The sequence below is a fragment of the Cryptomeria japonica genome, chromosome 2 (genome assembly GCF_030272615.1).
Source record: "Cryptomeria japonica chromosome 2, Sugi_1.0, whole genome shotgun sequence".
In the NCBI taxonomy this organism is placed as follows: domain Eukaryota; kingdom Viridiplantae; phylum Streptophyta; class Pinopsida; order Cupressales; family Cupressaceae; genus Cryptomeria; species Cryptomeria japonica.
The window spans coordinates 397,995,288-398,013,967 of record NC_081406.1 but is presented as its reverse complement, the minus strand read 5'-3'; positions in this window follow the sequence as shown (position 1 = coordinate 398,013,967).

Genomic DNA, 18,680 nt, shown 5'->3' with positions numbered 1-18,680 from the left:
TCTCTGTATACTTCTTCTTCAAGGATTCCATTGAGAAAAGTTTATTTAACATCCATCTGATAGACTTTAAATCCTTTAAATGTAACATAAGCAAGTAGCATTCTTACTCCTTCCAATCATGCCACAGGTACAAAGGTTTCACCATAATCTTCTCCTTCTTCTTGTGCATAGCCTTTGCAAACCAATCTTGTTTTATTTATCACAACCTTTCCTTCTTCATTTAACTTGTTTCTAAAAACCCATTTGGTTCCAATCAAATTATTGTCTTTCGGTCTGGGAACAAGTGTCCACGTCTTGTTCTTCTCTATCTGATCTAACTCCTCATTCATTGCACTAATCCAGTCATCATCCTTTAATGCCTCTCTTACTATTTTCGGCTCAAAAGTAGAAATCAGACAAGAATTTCTTCTGATTTTACTCCTTGTTTGTACTCCAGCATGTTTATCTCCAATTATTTATTCTTCTGAGTGATTTAACCTGACGTACCTTGGAATAACTAGTTCCGGTGTTGTGCTTCCTGCTTCATGTTCTTCATCTTCTTCATCGCTCTCTGCATTTATCAGTTGAGCACCTATTTCTGCAACTTTTTGATCATTAGTCTTTTGCACTTCCGGTTCTATGAACACAAGTGTTTCTTCATCTTTCTCAGGCTCAGACCTACTGGACTCACTATATTTCTCAAGGAGTTCATCTATCTTCACATTAGCACTCTCAATGATCTTCTTAGTTCTCTTGTTATAACATTTAAATTCCTTACTCTTTGTAGAGTAACCAAGAAAAATTCCTTCATAACACTTAGCATCAAATTTTACAGTGTAATCATCTCTGTTAATATAACATTTACTCCCAAAGATTTTGAAATAGATTACACTAGGAGTATTTCCATGCCATAATTCATAAGGTGTTTTTTTATTACCTTTTTTAACAAGTACCCGGTTCAAAGTATAGATAGCAGAGTTGACTGCTTCTCTCCAAAACATCTTCAGTACTTCACCTTGAATCAACATGGTTCTACCATCTTCAACAACTCTTTTATTCATTCTCTTTATTATCCCATTTTTTTATGGAGTTCTAGGAGCTAACATCTACCTCTTAATTCCATGTTCATCACAGAACTTCACAAACTCATCAGAAGTAAATTCACCTCCCCGGTCAGATCTCAAACATTTAAGATTCTTCCCGATATCTTTCTCAATAAGAGCTTTAAATGCTTTAAACTTACTAAAATCCTCATACTTTTCTCTCAAAAAAGTTACCCACATCATTTTGAAATAATCATCAGTAAAGATCATAAAATACTTATCACCAAAATAGTTATTAGTCCCCATAGGACCACAAAGATCAGTATGAACCAAATCAAGAATATTCTCTGAAGAAAAAGACTTACTCTTAAAGGTTACAGAGGTCATCTTACACATTTGACAATCCTTGCATAACACATTGTCCGGTTTCACAAGATGGGGCAAACCTCTAACAATACTTGACTTACTAACTTTAATCAAATTATCAAAATTCACATGACAAAATCTCTTGTGCCACAACCAACTTTCTTCAATCTTCACCACCAAACAATCATTTACATTAGTATTCAAATTAAATAAATTACCTCTAGTCTTCTTCCCAGTAGCAATCAATTCTCCATTATTTCCAAAAATCTTACACACTCCACTTTTGAATTTAAGTAGATATCCCTTATCATTAAGTTTTCCAACACTCAAGAGGCTATGTTTTAGTCCTTCAACCCAAAAGACATCATCTGCATTACTCTTCCCATTTAATGAAATTGATCATTTACCTTTGACCATGCAAGGAGAGTTATTACCAAATCTTACAACACATCCATCAAACACTTCAAGAGATAGGAACTTACTTTTGTCACTGGTCATGTGGTGTGAGCAACCACTATCTATTATCCATTCATCGACGTTATCCATATGAAACACCAAAGCCTTCTAATCAGTCAGATCCTCCTTCATAGCAACAAATACTATCTCTTCATTGTTATCTTCTTCTAATTCATCATCTGTCACACCTTCATCCACTACAACATAACAATGTTTCTTGCTTTTTTCCTTTGAGTCTCCTAAATGTATCTTTCTTATTAGTATTAGGGAAGTTAGCAGCTATTTGTCCAATCTTACTACAAGAGAAACACTTCAAGGGTAATTTACCTTTATATTTACCTGTTCCTCTAAGGAATCTTCTAGCCAGTAATGCCTCAAGTTCCATGAGAACATCTTCATCATCACCATCACCTCTTCTACCACCATGAATAGATCTACAGTCATGATTATAAAAAACATATTTTTCTTTCCTTGTCGATGTACCAGTTATTGAATCCTTATAGGAAGATTCAAAAGGTTTGGAAACATTATTATCAAAATTGTTAAGTTCAAATGCAGCTAACCTTCCAATTAAAGAATCAACAATAACTTTATCTTTTGAAATGGATCTTAGTTCTTGAATAGCAGACACTATGATAGAATACTACTGTAAAAGAGTTCTAAGCATTTTTCTAACAATAGTATCATCTTCAATCTTACCTCCAGCACTCTTTATTCCACCTACAACTTCCTTAATCATTTGTCCATATTGAGTTATGTTCTCACCATCAACCATTTTCATATCATCAAATTTTCATCTCAGACTCTCTTCCTTTTCCCTTTGTACATGTTCATCTCCTCCATAGATAAAATTTAATTTCTCCCATACTTCATTTGTAGTTTCTAATCCATGAACATCAATATATTCAGAATTAGATAGAGTACTGACAATTGCTTCAAGAGCCTGAATGTTTTCATGTTGTTCTTTGAGCTCATCTAGTGTCAAGGGACTAGTAGTAGGTACAATATACTTGGTTATCACATGATTCCAATACTGTGAACTCATTCCTTTAATGTATATCTTCATCTGATCACTCCATATCTGGTAGTTTTCCATGGTAAACTTGGGACCCTCCTTCTTCATCAATCTTCACAAAATCTTTCCCTCAAGTTGTTAGACTTTCTGCACACAGAGGACAAATGCACTTATACGAATTGATAAGCCTAGAGGATCTGGTTAATACTGAGACGGGGGTGAATGAGTATTAACAAAAACTGAAACTTTAAACACCATAACAAACTTATCTCAGATTTAAAAACATTCAACACTTAAACCAAATCTTCATAAACAATTTCCTTATCAGATCTAGATAATCATTTCCTCTTATGAAAACTTATTAATTAAATCAGCCATCAATTCAATATCAGATCAACAAACATAGTTACCAACTTATTAACTGATCAGAATGCTTCATCAATCATATAATCATCAATATCGATAACCACTTTAAGATCTTTGATAAACAAACATAAACTGTCTTTACCAGTTATCAGAAATAAAACATGAGCATCACAAGAAAAGCATACCACACATGAACACCGTGTTTTTCACATGGAAACCCAAATAGGGAAAAATCACGGTGGGAATTGGTACCCACAAATATTTTGCACTCTTTCAGAATGTGCCATGTTAGGAGCCAAGCCCGGTTAGAAGCTTACAATGATGCCCTGTTAGGAGAAGACCTTGTTAGGAGTCACCCAGTTAAGGGATTTACCTCAGCCCTATTAGAATTTTTTATCTATTAGGATCAACCTCGTAAGAGGATTTAGAACTTAGATATTGAGTCAACCTGTTAGGGGATTTTACAATGTGAAGCCTATTAGGACCTACCCAGTTAAGAGATTTTAGTTGTTGTAATTGTTAGAAAACAATAGTGAATGATCTGTGTATAGAACTCTACTACTTGCTTGATTAGATACAATTAAGTTTTAAGTTTGCATCTCTCTGGCAGATCTTCTCACACACACTAGTTCAGCTTCCCACACTTCTCAAAATCACCGACACTTCAAAACATCAACCTTGCCAACATAAATAACTTTTACAACTAGGTCGACATCAAAACCCTCAGACTTAATACATAGATCATCACGGATCTTTACAACTCATTATAGATCATCATAGAGATCATTACAATCAATTACAAATCAATATCAGTCATTGAATGATCATAAATTGTCACAGCAAGTCGATCTGGTACAAAGTCAAACCCTTAGCACATTCCCAAGAAATTTGTTCTCCAAATGCACTAAAACATATTTTAAACTTCACGTGGTTTGTGTTGTGTTATCATCAACACGTGAACTTGATGTAGATCACCGCCAAACCAAAAATCATTACCAGTTAAGAGAATTATTTACTAGTCCTTAAACCCTTCTTAAACCCTGGAAAAACTTCATCAGAAATTCAAAACATGTCTTCCAATAACCATCATAGAATGCAGTTCTGGCTACATATTCAAATTCATCATAAAATCTTATGTATCAAACCACAAGTCACCAAACATCGCCAATTGCCCAATTTCATCAAAACTCATCTGCATTACCGATTAAAGTCCTAATTCACAGTCTTGCCGGTAAACTCTGTCAAACTGTCAAACTCTTACTCCAGTAGACCAAATCACTTATCCAACAAGTCAATCACCAAAAACCAACTGTAAACATCATTAAACATCAGTTGAACCTAGTTTCCATCAATGACAATATAAATAGTTGATCATGTCATCTTCCTCTACTGGTACAGTCATCCACCATCATCTCATCTTCATCAGTTATGTTAAACATGCCAATAGAATCCACTAGATCCAAATCCAAGGGAAACAAGGATGTGAATTCCAAGTGGATTGCAAGTATTGGGGTGTGATTTACCCTCTTTTGTAAATGAGAAAGTTGACTTGTTGACTATGTAGAAAAGAGAGAGAGAATGAGTGAAATGAAGAGCTACCAGTTCGGGATCATGCTGTAAATTTAGATCTGGGCTACTTAGACTGATATGGATCCACCCTACAAATTTAGAGAAAATTCATCAGGACTGTGGTGGGAGTGTACATGGTCCTCCACAAAATCCGTGAAATAAAAAGGTTTCTTCTGTCTCTATAAATGAAGCCCAAATTTGCAATTACATTTGTGCTCCTGCAACCTACACATAGAAAATAGAGGAAATGGGGTTGTGGATAGGGGTTTGCCTTATTCAAACCCTAGTTGAGGAATCAACCTTGAAAGAAAGTAATTGTAAATTCTTGAATGTAAACAATAGAAATTTATACCTTGTCGATCTGCAACTTATTGATGATGATTTCTTTGCTTCTTGAATGTAATCACAAGTGTTGCATGAAATGGCATGTAACATAACAAAACCCTAACACACATACATTCTTGCAAATGAATGTTGAAATATTGCTCCAATGGATGAATGAAGAAGGCTTGAATGCTTGAATGCTTGATGATATATATCTTTGCCTATGCTTTCTTATCATCCCTTCACTTGAATTTCACCTCCCATTCCTCCTTATGCAAATGAGAAAACCAACTCCCTTTTATACATGCCTCTTGAAGATTAATTCATCTCATAAAAGGCCGACATCGGGGAGATTTAGGATCCCGAAGTGCAAATAGGGTCGGGGGGACCTATCCTGGGGCCACCCTAAGAGGGTGGGACATGCCCCTACCCAAGGGGGACAGGGGCATCACACCCATGTCCTGCCCTATCTTAGAGGCCGGATAGGGTCCTGAGACTATCTCAGGGCTCGAACATGAAGGGGACAAAAGGTGAAAATGTAGAAATAGGTCTCGGCTAGGGAGGAGGATGTCGTCTCCAAGGTGAGGACCTTAAATATGGTTAAAATTTTAGGTGGCACAATTTTTTGACACTACAATATCGATCCAAAGGATCGGGTCAGTCCAAAAAGGATCAAAACCCGAAGAACAAGACCTAACGTGCAAAATGAACAAGGTCAACCTCCACCAAGAGATTCCTTTGGAAAATCCAAAGGATGAAATGTAGAAGGTCGATCACACACCAAGAAAAATTGAAATCAATATCCAAGGCTCCACAAGCTTTGAAATGGGTTCTGATAGATCACCAGAATAGGTCTCAGGCAACCAGTAACAAAGGAACAACCGGTAACAAGAAACTATCATGGAAACGGATAGTGATATCTTGCTAGAAAGTGATCCAAGAGAAATGTGGTTTGAAAGCAAGAAAGATGATCAAGTCTTCAAGTAGAATCCAACTCCACAGGATTTAGTGAGCCAAAACTGGAACACACAGAAAGGAACACTGAAACTGCAAATAGAAAAAGAAAAAGAAAAAAAGAAAAAAAAGAAACTGTTTTTGGTTGATGCAAGATTGTTATGAACCAGGGATGCTCCTGCATCATACATTCGGGGTTAATGAAAAAGTGAGCCTCTCACTTTGCAGGGGTCAGAGGGAAACCAAGGCAGTCTACCTCTGCTTGAGAAATCCAAGATGAATCTTAAACTGGTCTACTCTTCCACTTCACAAGATATTCTTTGTACTGAATTCTGGGTACTACACCCAATCCTACTGTCCAAAATCTCTTCAATTTGATCTAGTTCATTCCAGGGTAATTGTTTCTCAACATATGCAACATTGTCCTCACTGAATTCTGGTTCATGGTACTCATGAAGATCTAAAATGTTGAATATAGGTGAAATACTTTGACTATCGGGTAGCCCTACTTCATATGCATTTCCAAATTTGAACTTCCTCAAAATCTTACAGGGTTCAAACTTCTTCATCTACAACTTATTATAAGTTCCAACTGGGAATCTCTCTTTTCTCAAGTATACCAGCACCTCATCGCCAACTTCAAATTCCTTATGTCTCCTCTTCTCACCTACCTTCTCCTTATATTTGCTATTCATGTCTTCTAAATGTTGTTTAACCTGAATATGCAATGGTGCCATGTGATCTACAAAAGCTTCTACTTCTAAACTCTTATGGTCTTCACTGCTAATGTCTCTCAATCCTACTATTCCTCTAAGATGCACTCCAGTACCAATCTAAAAGGTGTTTTTTTTGGTACTTATATTCATTGAATTGTTATAGGCAAACTCTGCTTGCGCAAGGATCAAATCCCAACTTCTGGTTCTATCTCCCACTAAACATTTCTGCAAGTTTTGCAAACTCTGGTTAACTACTTATGTCTATCCATCAGTCTGTGGATGAAAAGTAGAACTGAACTTCAAATCTATCTTCATCTTCTTCCAAAGTATTCTCCAAAAATAGCCTACAATCTTAGTTTCTATGTCTGAAACTATGCTCTTAGGTAATCCATGCAATCTCACCACTTCCTTGAAAAATAGGTTTTCTACATGCAATGCATCTGATGTCTTCTTACAAGGTATGAAATGAGTCATCTTTGAAAATCTATTCACTACCACAAATATAGAATCATTCCCTTTCGGTGTCTTAGGCAATCCAAGTACAAAATCCATGTTTATATCCTCCCAAGGTCTTACCGGTACTGTCAAAGGTTTATACAATCCCACATTCTGACTACTACCTTTTGCAACTTGAAAAACTCTACAATTATGCACATATCTCTTAACATCCTTATGAATCTGGGGCCAAAAGTACTACTCACTCACCAATGCAATTGTTTTATAAATACCAAAATGTCCAGCTAAACCTCCACTATGTTTCTCTTTTATCAGGTTCTCTCTTGTGGAACTCTTAGGTATGCATAACTGAACTCCCGTGAATAACATCCCATCCTAAATGAAATAATCCAACTATTTTCTTTTATCAACCATAACCGATTCTCTACATGCTTTCCAAGGTTCTGCAAAATCTGGATCTTCATTATACAAGGTCTTTAAATCTTCAAAACCAAATATTGTTACTCTCATCTCTATCAGCAAATTCCTTCTCCTACTCAATGCATCAGTAACTTCGTTAGATTTCCCACTTCCATGCTTCAAAAAAAATGTGTAACTCTGTAAGAATTCCACCCATCTCATATGTCTCTAATTCAACTTACTCTAACTGTTTAAATATTGCAAATCTTGATGATCTGTGTACAACACAAACTCCTTAGGCGACAAGTAGTGTCTCCATTTCTTCAAGGCTTGAACTATGGCATAAAATCCCTGATCATACACTGAATATCTCTTCTGGGAATCATTCAATTTCTCATTGAAATATGCTAATGTTCTCCATTCTTGACTCAAAACTGCTCCTATTGTTGTTCCACTGGTATCACCATCTACTTGAAATAACTTTTTGAAATCTGGTAAAGCCAACACGGGATGCTCAGTCACTTTCCACTTCAACAATTCAAAAATTTTGTTTTCTTTGGTGGTCCACTTGAATTCATTCGGATCTCCTCTCATGGTCTCAATCATAGGGTTACAAACTAAACTAAAAAATTTGATGAACTTCCAATAAAAACTAGCCAACCCATGAAATAGTCTTACCTCTCCAATGCTTTATGGTGTAGGCCACTCAACAATGGCTTTCACTTTCTTAGGGTCCATCTTTAAACCATCCTCAGATATCACAAAACCCAAATAGACTAACTCATCCTTCATGAAAGTGCACTTCTTGATATTAATCAGCATTTTTTCTTCTCTCAACCTCTGCAAAACTTATCTTAACTACAACAAATTCTCCTCTTTTGTCTTACTGAAAATCAGAATTTCATCCAAATACACAATAACAAACTTACCCAAGAATTTCTTCAATACCTCATTCATCAGCCTCATGAAAATACTCGGTGCATTAGTCAATCCAAAAGGTGTCACTAACCATTCATATAGTCCTTCATTTGTCTTAAATGTTGTCTTCCACTCATCACCTTCTCTAATCCTGATCTGATGATATCCACTCTTCAAATCTATCTTTCTAAAGTATTTTTCTCCACTCAAACAGTCCATTATGTCATCTATCCTAGGCAAAGGAAGCCGATATTTCACTGTGATCTTGTTTATTGCTCTTTAATTAGTACACATCCTCTATTCTCCATTCTTATTAGGTGAAAATATTGTTGGTACTGCACAAGGACTCAAACTTTCCCTGATAAAACCTTTCTCCAACAACTCATGCACTTGTCTATTCAGTTCTTCATTCTTTGTCGATGTCAACCGGTGTGCATCTTTGTTAGGCAAACTAGCTCCGAGAACCAAGTCCATGCAATGACTAATACTTCTAACAGGTGGCAATCCATCATTATATGAAATGATGTCCTCATATTTTGTCAAAAAAATCTCTTATCTCTGCCAGGTGTTCTCCTTCTGGTTCCGATCTCTCAGTCTTCTTAGGAATTAAGGAAAATCACACATTCTCATGTCTCGGTCCATCCATGAATTTCCCTCCATCTACTACATAGATTTTAGTATTTGTTCATACTTCACTCTTCAAAGGTTCCTCCAAAGGTAACAAGGTTTCCTTCATCCCATTGGCCACAATAGCATATGTATTCTTCCTCCCATCATGTATTGCATGTCTATCAAACTGCCAAGGCCTTCCCAACAAAAGATGACAAATATCCATAGGCATAATATCACACAAAACTTTATCATGATAATTCCCAATTTTCAATTTGACTAAGCACTGTTCACTTACTAACAACTTATATTCATCTTGAATCAATGCTATCTGATAAGGCTTAGGGTGTTTCAATCTGTCCAATTTCAACTTATTCACCATCTCTTCTGAAATAAGGTTATCTGAACTACCACTATCAATAACAACTTTACAACACTTATCAGATACCTTACATCTAGTCTTGAATAGATTCTTCCTCTACAAGGGTTCTTCATCTCCTCCAGTATGACACAAAGCTCTCCTCATCATCAATAGCTCTCCATCTTCCGGTTTATTTTTTGTTTTGGTGGGGTTTTCTTCTACCACTATTTCTCTTTTGGTAGCCTTTGTCTTCTTACATTCAAATGCATGTTATCCTTCTCCTCCACATTTAAATTAAGCAGGTTCCTCTAAATGTCCTCTTGTCTTGTCTTCCAAATTTCTCATTCCGGTAACCATCTAGTTCTCTACTCCAGTATAAATTTCTATCATCCTTCCAGTATGAATTACCTTTCTTTCTCACTTCCTTGTCCTTGTTATGATCTGTACTAGTTCCTCTTCCTCTAGTATATCCTCTTCCTCCTTTAAATCTTCCTCCAATAAACCTTACACCTCTACCTCTTTGTCTCTGCTCATGTCTTTTATTCAATTTATCTTCAGCCTTTATTGCATACTAGTAAGCCTCTTCAACAGTCTCCAATTTTATCATATTGAGTTCATCTTGTATAGACATTTGTAATCCATTCAAATATCTTGCAATTTGTTCAACTTCATCATCAATATGTCTGGATCTGATGTTCTATTTGTAAAATTCTTTGCTGTACTCCTTCACACCAGATTCCTTTTATCTCATATTCTTCAACTTCCAGAACAAATCCATTTGATAATTCGTTAGGACAAACTTTAATTGTAACTTAGCAATCATCATATCCCATGTCTTAATCTTTTCTTTACCTCTTCTTTGCCTATCAACTTGCAAATGCTCTCACCAAAGAGATGCATGACCTTTCAACCGGGTACAGGCATATTTCACCTTCCTCTCTTCTGCAGTGTTTTCAAATTCAAAATACTTCTCCATCTCTGAGATCCAATCCATCAATTCATCTAAATCTAACTTCCCATCATATTTCGGTGAGGTAAAATGAGGTTTAGTGTCGGGCCTTCTTCTCCTTCATCTTCACTTACATCCTCAATATGTCGGCCTCTTCTCTGAGTTGTCTCCACGGCTTCTAACTGGGTTTCTATTCCTTGCAACATCTCCATCATAGTAGGGTCTGCATTCCCACGTGCTCCACCATTCCTAGTTCCTCTTCATGCCATTGATTCATGCTAGTCCTTTGCAATTGCAAGTTGGATCCATAGCTCTACAACAAAATTCAGGACATGCAACCTCTGGAATAGAACTTCACTCGTATACCACTTGAAGCAGTAACTGATGAGGAGGGACCTCAAGGAGATCAGTCCAAACCTATCAACAAGAGTAAACACAACCGAAATACACAGATATGATGGAGGCAATGCAGAACAGATAGTTTTATTGCATGAAATTTGATTACATCCAACCGGTAACACCTGGGTTACAACATACCCGCACATAGGCCTAGTATAATAGGTCACATTGGGACCTTGAATTGAAATATCTATCTTCTAGGCACAGTCTATCTCTGATACTTCTTAATTCTCTCATTGATTACATTATAAATCATGATTACAAATATATATATATATATCGATCCAATGGATCTGGTCTGCCCAAAAAGGATCAAAACCCGAAGAACAAGACCTAACGTGCAAAATGAACAAGGTTAGCCTCCGCCAAGAGATTCCTTCAGAAAATCCAAAGGATGAAATGTGGAAGGTAGGCCACATGCCAAGAAACATCAAGATCAATGTCCAAGGCTCCGCAAGCTTCAGAATGGGTTCTGGTAGATCACCAGAATAGGTCTCAGGCAACCGATAACAAAGGAACAACCGGTAACAAGAAACTATCATGGAAACCGATAGCGATATCTTGCCAGAAACTGATCCAAAAGAGATGCAGTTTGAAAGAAAGAAATATGATCACATCTTCAAGTAGAATCCAACTCCACAATATCCGGTGAGCTAAAACTGGGACACATAGAAAGGAACATTGAAACTGCAAATAGAAAATAAAACAGAAAAGAAAATGTTTTTGGTTGATGCAAGATTGTTGTGAACCGAGGATGCTCCTGCATCAGTGCCAAAGGGTAAAAGAAGAAAATAGACATCCAGCTAGACTATTATAGTTACATGATGTACCTCAATATAAGTGGCAAGTTATTAGTATGGACTTTGTGCAAGGGTTTCCCATGTCACCTTCTATGTATTATACAATAGTGGTGGTAATTGATAAACTCACAAATAGAGATGTTAGATTCACTGATGATGCACCTACTTTGTAAAGGAAATAATTAAGTTACATGGAATTCCAGAGAAAATAATATCAAATAGAGATGTTAGATTCACTTCAAGGTTTTGGACAACTCTTGAATCAACATTAAGAACTCAACTAAACTTTAGTATTGCATACCATCCTCAAACTGATGGTTAAACAGAAAGGACAAATCAGATTTTGGAAGACCTACTTCGAATGTACTACATGGACCAACAGAAGAAATGGGAAGAGTGCCCACCACTAGTAGATTTTGCTTACAATAACACTTTTCAAACATCTTTGAGAATGGCACCTTTTGAAGCATTGTATAGTAGACCATGTTGAACACCTTTGAGTTGGGATGGTCTTGAGGATAGAGTAATAATTGGTCAAGATATGTTGAAGGAAATGGAAAGGAAAAATAAGGAAATTAGGCAAAGGTTGAAGGAAGCCTCAAATAGGCAGAAAAGTTATGCAGACAAGAACATGACACCAAGGGAGTTTGAGGTGGGAGAAAAAGTCTTCCTAAGGGTTAGGCCACACAGGAGTTCCACAAGTTTTGGGAAAAAGGCTAAGCTTGCACCTCATTATGCTAGACCTTTTGAAATCTTGAAAAAGATTAATCCAGTTGCATACCAGTTGGCCTTACCTCCCCAATTGAGCCAAATCCATGATGTCTTCCATGTGTTACTTCTTAAAAAGTGTGTACCTGATGAGAAACATATTTTGAATTGGGATGTCGTATAGGTCCAGGAAACGGGGTGGATAATGATAGATTCATTCAGAATCTTGGAGAGGCGCCAGTACCAATTATGCAACAGAGAGGTTGATCAGTTCAAAGTACAATGGAATCGGTGTGATGAGAAGAATGCCTCATGGGAGGACACTAGTGAGATGCAGCAGTTGTTTCCTTTTTTGTTTTAGACTTATCGTGAACTACAAACTCGTTTAAGGTTATATTAAATAAGTACATCGAGATGATGCACAATTTAAGGGGGAGGATATCATAACCCTCTTTCTCTATCTCGATAAAAACTTGCTACTATTATAATTATTGCTTTACATTTCATATCATATTGTGATTATTGTCAGAAATGTTTTATTTATTATGATTAAAATAATTTTTAAAAAGGAAATAAATAGTGGACACAAACACACTTTAAAATCATAAATTAAATTTGGCAAATTATTCTTTTATTCACAATATCAATTGAGCACATGTCATAGGAGGAAATAAGAAGCTTCTAGAAGAAGATTTCAAATTCCACTTTCTTGCACATAACCCAACTTTGTCAATATTTAACTATGCATGGATCATTTTTTGGAAAAAAGTCTCTAAAATGCATTAAATCTCTTGATAGTGTAAAATGATGCATCTTTCTATATAATTTATGTTAACTTTCGAAAAGGGGCTATGGCATTTTGATGAAAACTAATTTCTTGAGTTCTGGTAAAACACGTTAGAAGTAGGAAGATTTTAGTAGACAATTGTATTTGTTGGATTTTGCCAAGATCAAGAGCTCAATGAAATGTACAAAATAGAGACACAATATGGGACAAGAATAAACTGTATTCTCATCAATAGAAAATGATCAATAACATGATTCAATAGTTCAATAGTTACATACAATGTAGATGAGCCTGCTTATATAGGCAAGGCTAGGGATATGTATGAGCACACAAATATGACATGTGGCTCAATAAGAAACAAGGGTAGGTAGGAAATAGGTGTGGGTGGGTAGGAGAAATAATATAATAGTCCACATGAGGTGGATCACCCACCGAAGGTGGAATTATCACTCCACTATAAGTGGATATGATAGTGTAATAACAAGATCAACACCAAAAAGGTGGAATTTCTCCTACACACACTATCCCAATGTGGCACAAACACCCAAGTGTCTCATATCCAAACTACTATGAAATGCATTATCCTAAGTAAACTTAAGTAAGTGTAATAATATCCATGATGAATAATTATTTACACCAACACCCCCCCTTAAGTGCAACTTAGGGGAATGCACTTAAGTCTACAATGCAACTAAGCAATGCAAGATGGGTCCCGGCTACTAGGCCATGTTAGGTACCCATGTACAAATGCAAATGCATGCAAACCAATGCAATGAAATCTCTCACAAAGTGGGGAAAGAGAGAAAAACCCAATGGGAAAAAACCCTCCCCCAAAAAGAGAGATGAAAACATACAAGAGAACTCTCATAGAAGAATGTGAGGAACAAAACCCCATGTGAGGAAAAAGTCCCCCCCATAAGAGAGAAGAAGAGAAGTCAAACTGTGACCCCCCCTCAATGGAGAATTTGCACCAATGATAGAAGCTCGATGTATGAAGAAACTGCTCCACGAACGTTGAACAACATTCCTCCCCTTAGGAAGAAACAAAACCAAAGGTGTATCCATGAAGTCTCCCCAATCATGAAGGGAAGATGTATGAAGAAAACTCATGAAGAATGGAATCTCTGAAAACTGCTCAAGTGTCCCCATGTCGATGCTGAAAGATACCCCCTCCAAAGGTGGTAAACTGTGCCACACTACTGAAAAAGGCACTCCAAGATCTAATGGAGATGGATGTAGAACATGTCCCAAAGACTCAAATGTCTCCTCAAAACATAAAGAGACCTCCTCCAACTGTTGTACATAAGTATCCACAATCATGTCAACCTCGAAAGAATGATCATGTAGAGAATGAACAAGAGGGTCAGAGTGTGCCCTCGCAACAATTGAAGAAGGATCACCTTCATCAAAGAGAAGATGCATGTCATCAATGATGTCTCCCAAATCTGCAATGTAGGATTCCACAAACAAACCTGCAATATCTGTCAAGTAATCATCCCATGAATCTGAAGCTGGAAGACAATGAATATCCTGCTGCACTGAATCACATGAAGGCAAAACTGTCACACTATCTGCATCATCAGGTGCAATAGGTGATGTGATATCAATATGAGGAGATGAAATACAAGACTCAAGAACGGGGTCACATGTGAGAATCCCCATGTTCAAGTGTCCAAAGTTCTCCTCAAAGTCTGAACCATCACAATAAGTGTGATCATCATGTGTAGAATCGTCAAATGTGAAATCATCATCATCAACAAAATCTGAAAAGGAGTATAACTGAGATGAATGATCAACCACCCCAGTTGCAATGATAGCTCTAGTCTCCATGTCTCTAATGAAAACTGAGTCAGGTGTGAACTCCACAACTTTCTTAGTTGCGCCATGTGTGATTTGATAGATAGAAAGGAGATTGTTTGTCAAGTGGGGTACACAGAACACATCATTGAAGGAGTTATCCCCAATGTCAATAGATCCTTTCCCAATCACATCCATGTATGTATGATTGCCCATCAAAATCTGTGGCATGGTGCAAGGCTCAAATGTAGAGAACATAGACTGCGAAGATGCCATATGATGAGAAGCCCCTGAATCTAGAAGCCATCTCTCTGAATCATGACTGATAGTAGCACATAGAGCTTTTCCTTTTCTTATTCCAAAAGAGTGAGTTTTTCCACTTGTAGAAGCCATGAATGCTTGCCCTTTTCCTTTTGAATGTGAGGAAGTGGAAGTTGATGAATCATCCTTCTTGTAGACTTTAGGCAAATCAATGTTATGCTTTTTGATGATATGTGTGAGCTCATCAATCTTCTTAGAATGGCAACGATGCTCCTCATGACCAATCTTTTTACAATAAGCACAAGTGGGTCTCTCCCTCTTTGGTGAATTATCTCTCTTGGAAGAGGATGAATCTCCTTGTTGTGGAGAAGATGGTGCTTTGTCCTTAGGCTTTGATTGCCATTTCTTCTTGTTTGAGTTGTCCTTTCCTTGATTTCCTTTGTTCCCTTGATTTTCCACTAATGCTTGAGACTTAGAAACCTTAAGAATGCCCATGCTTATCAACTTAGTTTGTTCCATCATCAACATTTCATTGAAAGCATCAAATGTAGGCATTGTGTAGCTTGAACCCATTTTCATCCTATGGGTTTGGAAACTAGAAACAAATGTTGCATATTCTTGTGGAAGCTTGCCTATCAAGTTGAATATCAATTGAGTATCCTTCTTATCAATGCCACAATCTTTGAGTTGTGCCCTCAACTCATTTGCCTTAGTGACATAATCTTGTATAGTATCAAAGTTCTTGGGATCCAACATGGTGAGATCACTATCAATTTGATATCCCCTAATCTCATCAACTTGACCATACAAGTCTTGAAACTTTTGCCAAGCATCCTTGATTAGAGTACATTTCTCAATATGAAAAATGAGATCCTTTGATACATACTTTCTTAAGGTACCAATTGCCATGATATTTTTAGTGAGCCAATCTAAGTGACCAACTGGATCAGCCTTAGGATCAGCTGGAGCAACAATAGTTCCATCAATGTAATGAGTGAGTCCTTTTTCCATAAGTTTACTCCTTGCATCAATTTTCCAAGTAGCATAGTTATGTGGAGTTAAAAGAGGAAACTTAGAAGAACCCATAGCAGCAAAAAGGAAGGAACACAAGAGCACAAAAGCACAAGAGACACCCCCCAAATTCACTCAATCAAAGTACCCCCCCTAAAGTGATGATTTTGGCACTTTATACTTAGTGCGATTACAATGAGCCACATACAAAACAAGGCAAAGTGGACTTATGATGCAAATTTTACAACTTCTCAAATGAGTTACAAGAGACTTCAATCAATAGTGCAATGAATCTAACTGAGATTCAAGCAAATATACAAGTACCAAGAGAGCCAAAAAAGGCCAAGATCTGAAAGTACAATTTCTACTTACAATGGCAGCAATCTGATAGCATCATGTGAAAGTAGACAAAAAAATAAGCACTTTAAAAAAAAACGGCACCTAAAAAGGAGGTCGTATGACCCCAAACGAAGCCTCTGAAGTTGCAAAAACTGGGATTACTCAGGTACAGTCACCAAAAACTGAATTTTCTGAAAAATCCATGCATCAAAATCAAAAAATTTCTTCACCACTACGGAGAGAATGAAATTCTATCCCATTTCAAAAAAAATTGCACCAAAAAAGGAGCAAAAATGAGCAAGTTATGGCCATTTGAAGTTGAACTGCAAAATCAAAAAGCTCAATGAGATGGGGGTCCAAAAATTTTCAAACCCTGCTGATGTGGTGCTGATTTCAGAAAGTCACATGATTAAATTTGACGGCCGTATGATTGTCGCAAAAACTTCGCCCTCTACTGACTGAGCGTTCGTACTGTACGGACGGATGGCGTGGACAGCTGACTGTATATTTTGTACTATACGGATGTGCTGACTGGATGTGCTGATTCAGCTGCTGATGTGGCGGTCATACGGATATCTGCATGGCACTGTGCGGAAGTACGGAAGGTGACTGGGCGTACGGTTTTACTCGCGGGCCAGTGGCCGCCTGCCACGTGGCAGGCGCGGTCCTTCGGTCTTTGTCGGTGGTCGCCGGCGGAAGGATCGCCAGAGGCGAAGGGTCGGCGCCAGGAGGACGGGAGCGGTCGTCGGAACCGAGGGTGGCGGTGGTGACGGGCGCCGCTGAGCGGAGGAGCCGGCGGAGCCGAGCGCCGGCGGTGCTGCGTGTGGAGGGAGGCGGCGGAGCAGTGGCCGACGGGCGAAGGCGCGTGCGGCGGCGTCGTGCGGAGCAGGCAGCAGCGACCGGTCGGGCGGCGGACGGTGATGGACTCGGCGGCAGTGGGGAAAAGCGTGCAGCAAGTACGGCACGTGGCGCTGCGGACCTGCAGACGCGCAGGTACGGGCGTCACGGGGGGGTCTGCAGACCCCCAAAAAGCCCCTTTTTTTTATTTTTTTATTTTTTTTTTTTAATTCTCTTTTCAATTTTTTTGATTTTTGATTTTTGAAAAAAATATATTCAGAAAAGGAAATTTTTTTTTTTTTTTGAAAAATAATGGAAAATTCGAAATCCGTACGAATATAGCAAAATTGGAGAAAAAAATTTTCTCACCAAAATAGGCCGACTTTATAACCAAAATTCATGGAAACGGCCTTCTGGACGCAATGGCGAGGTCGGATCTGGTCTAGGATGCCTCCAAAAGATGCTGCTCCTCAGATTTGCCTCTTGACGTCACAATAATGCCTCTTCAAGACGAATCAATGAAGCCCCAATGGCTCTGATACCATGTTGGATTTTGCCAAGATCAAGAGCTCAATGAAATGTACAAAATAGAGACACAATATGGGACAAGAATAAACTGTATTCTCATCAATAGAAAATGATCAAAACATGATTCAATAGTTCAATAGTTACATACAATGTAGATGAGCCTGCTTATATAGGCAAGGCTAGGGATATGTATGAGCACACAAATATGACATGTGGCTCAATAAGAAACAAGGGTAGGTAGGAAATAGGTGTGGGTAGGTAGGAGAAATAATATAATAGTCCACATGAGGTGGATCACCCACCGAAAGTGGAATTATCACTCCACTATAAGTGGATATGATAGTGTAATAACAAGATCAACACCAAAAAGGTGGAATTTCTCCTACACACACTATCCCAATGTGGCACAAACACCCAAGTGTCTCATATCCAAACTACTATGAAATGCATTATCCTAAGTAAACTTAAGTAAGTGTAACAATATCCATGATGAATAATTATTTACAACAACAGTATTGTAAGAGATTTTTTTTTTAATTTTTTGAGATATTACCAAGCTAGAAGGAAGGATTGAAGAAGGATACTTGGGGAGATTTGGAGGTGATTCAACATCAAGCAATTATGATCAATCCAGGTTCCCTTATCGTCTATTTCTTGTTTTGAAAAAAAAAATTATATACTTAAAATAAAAAGGGAAAGAATTCTACTTGCATGCATTTTTCTATAGTTAATT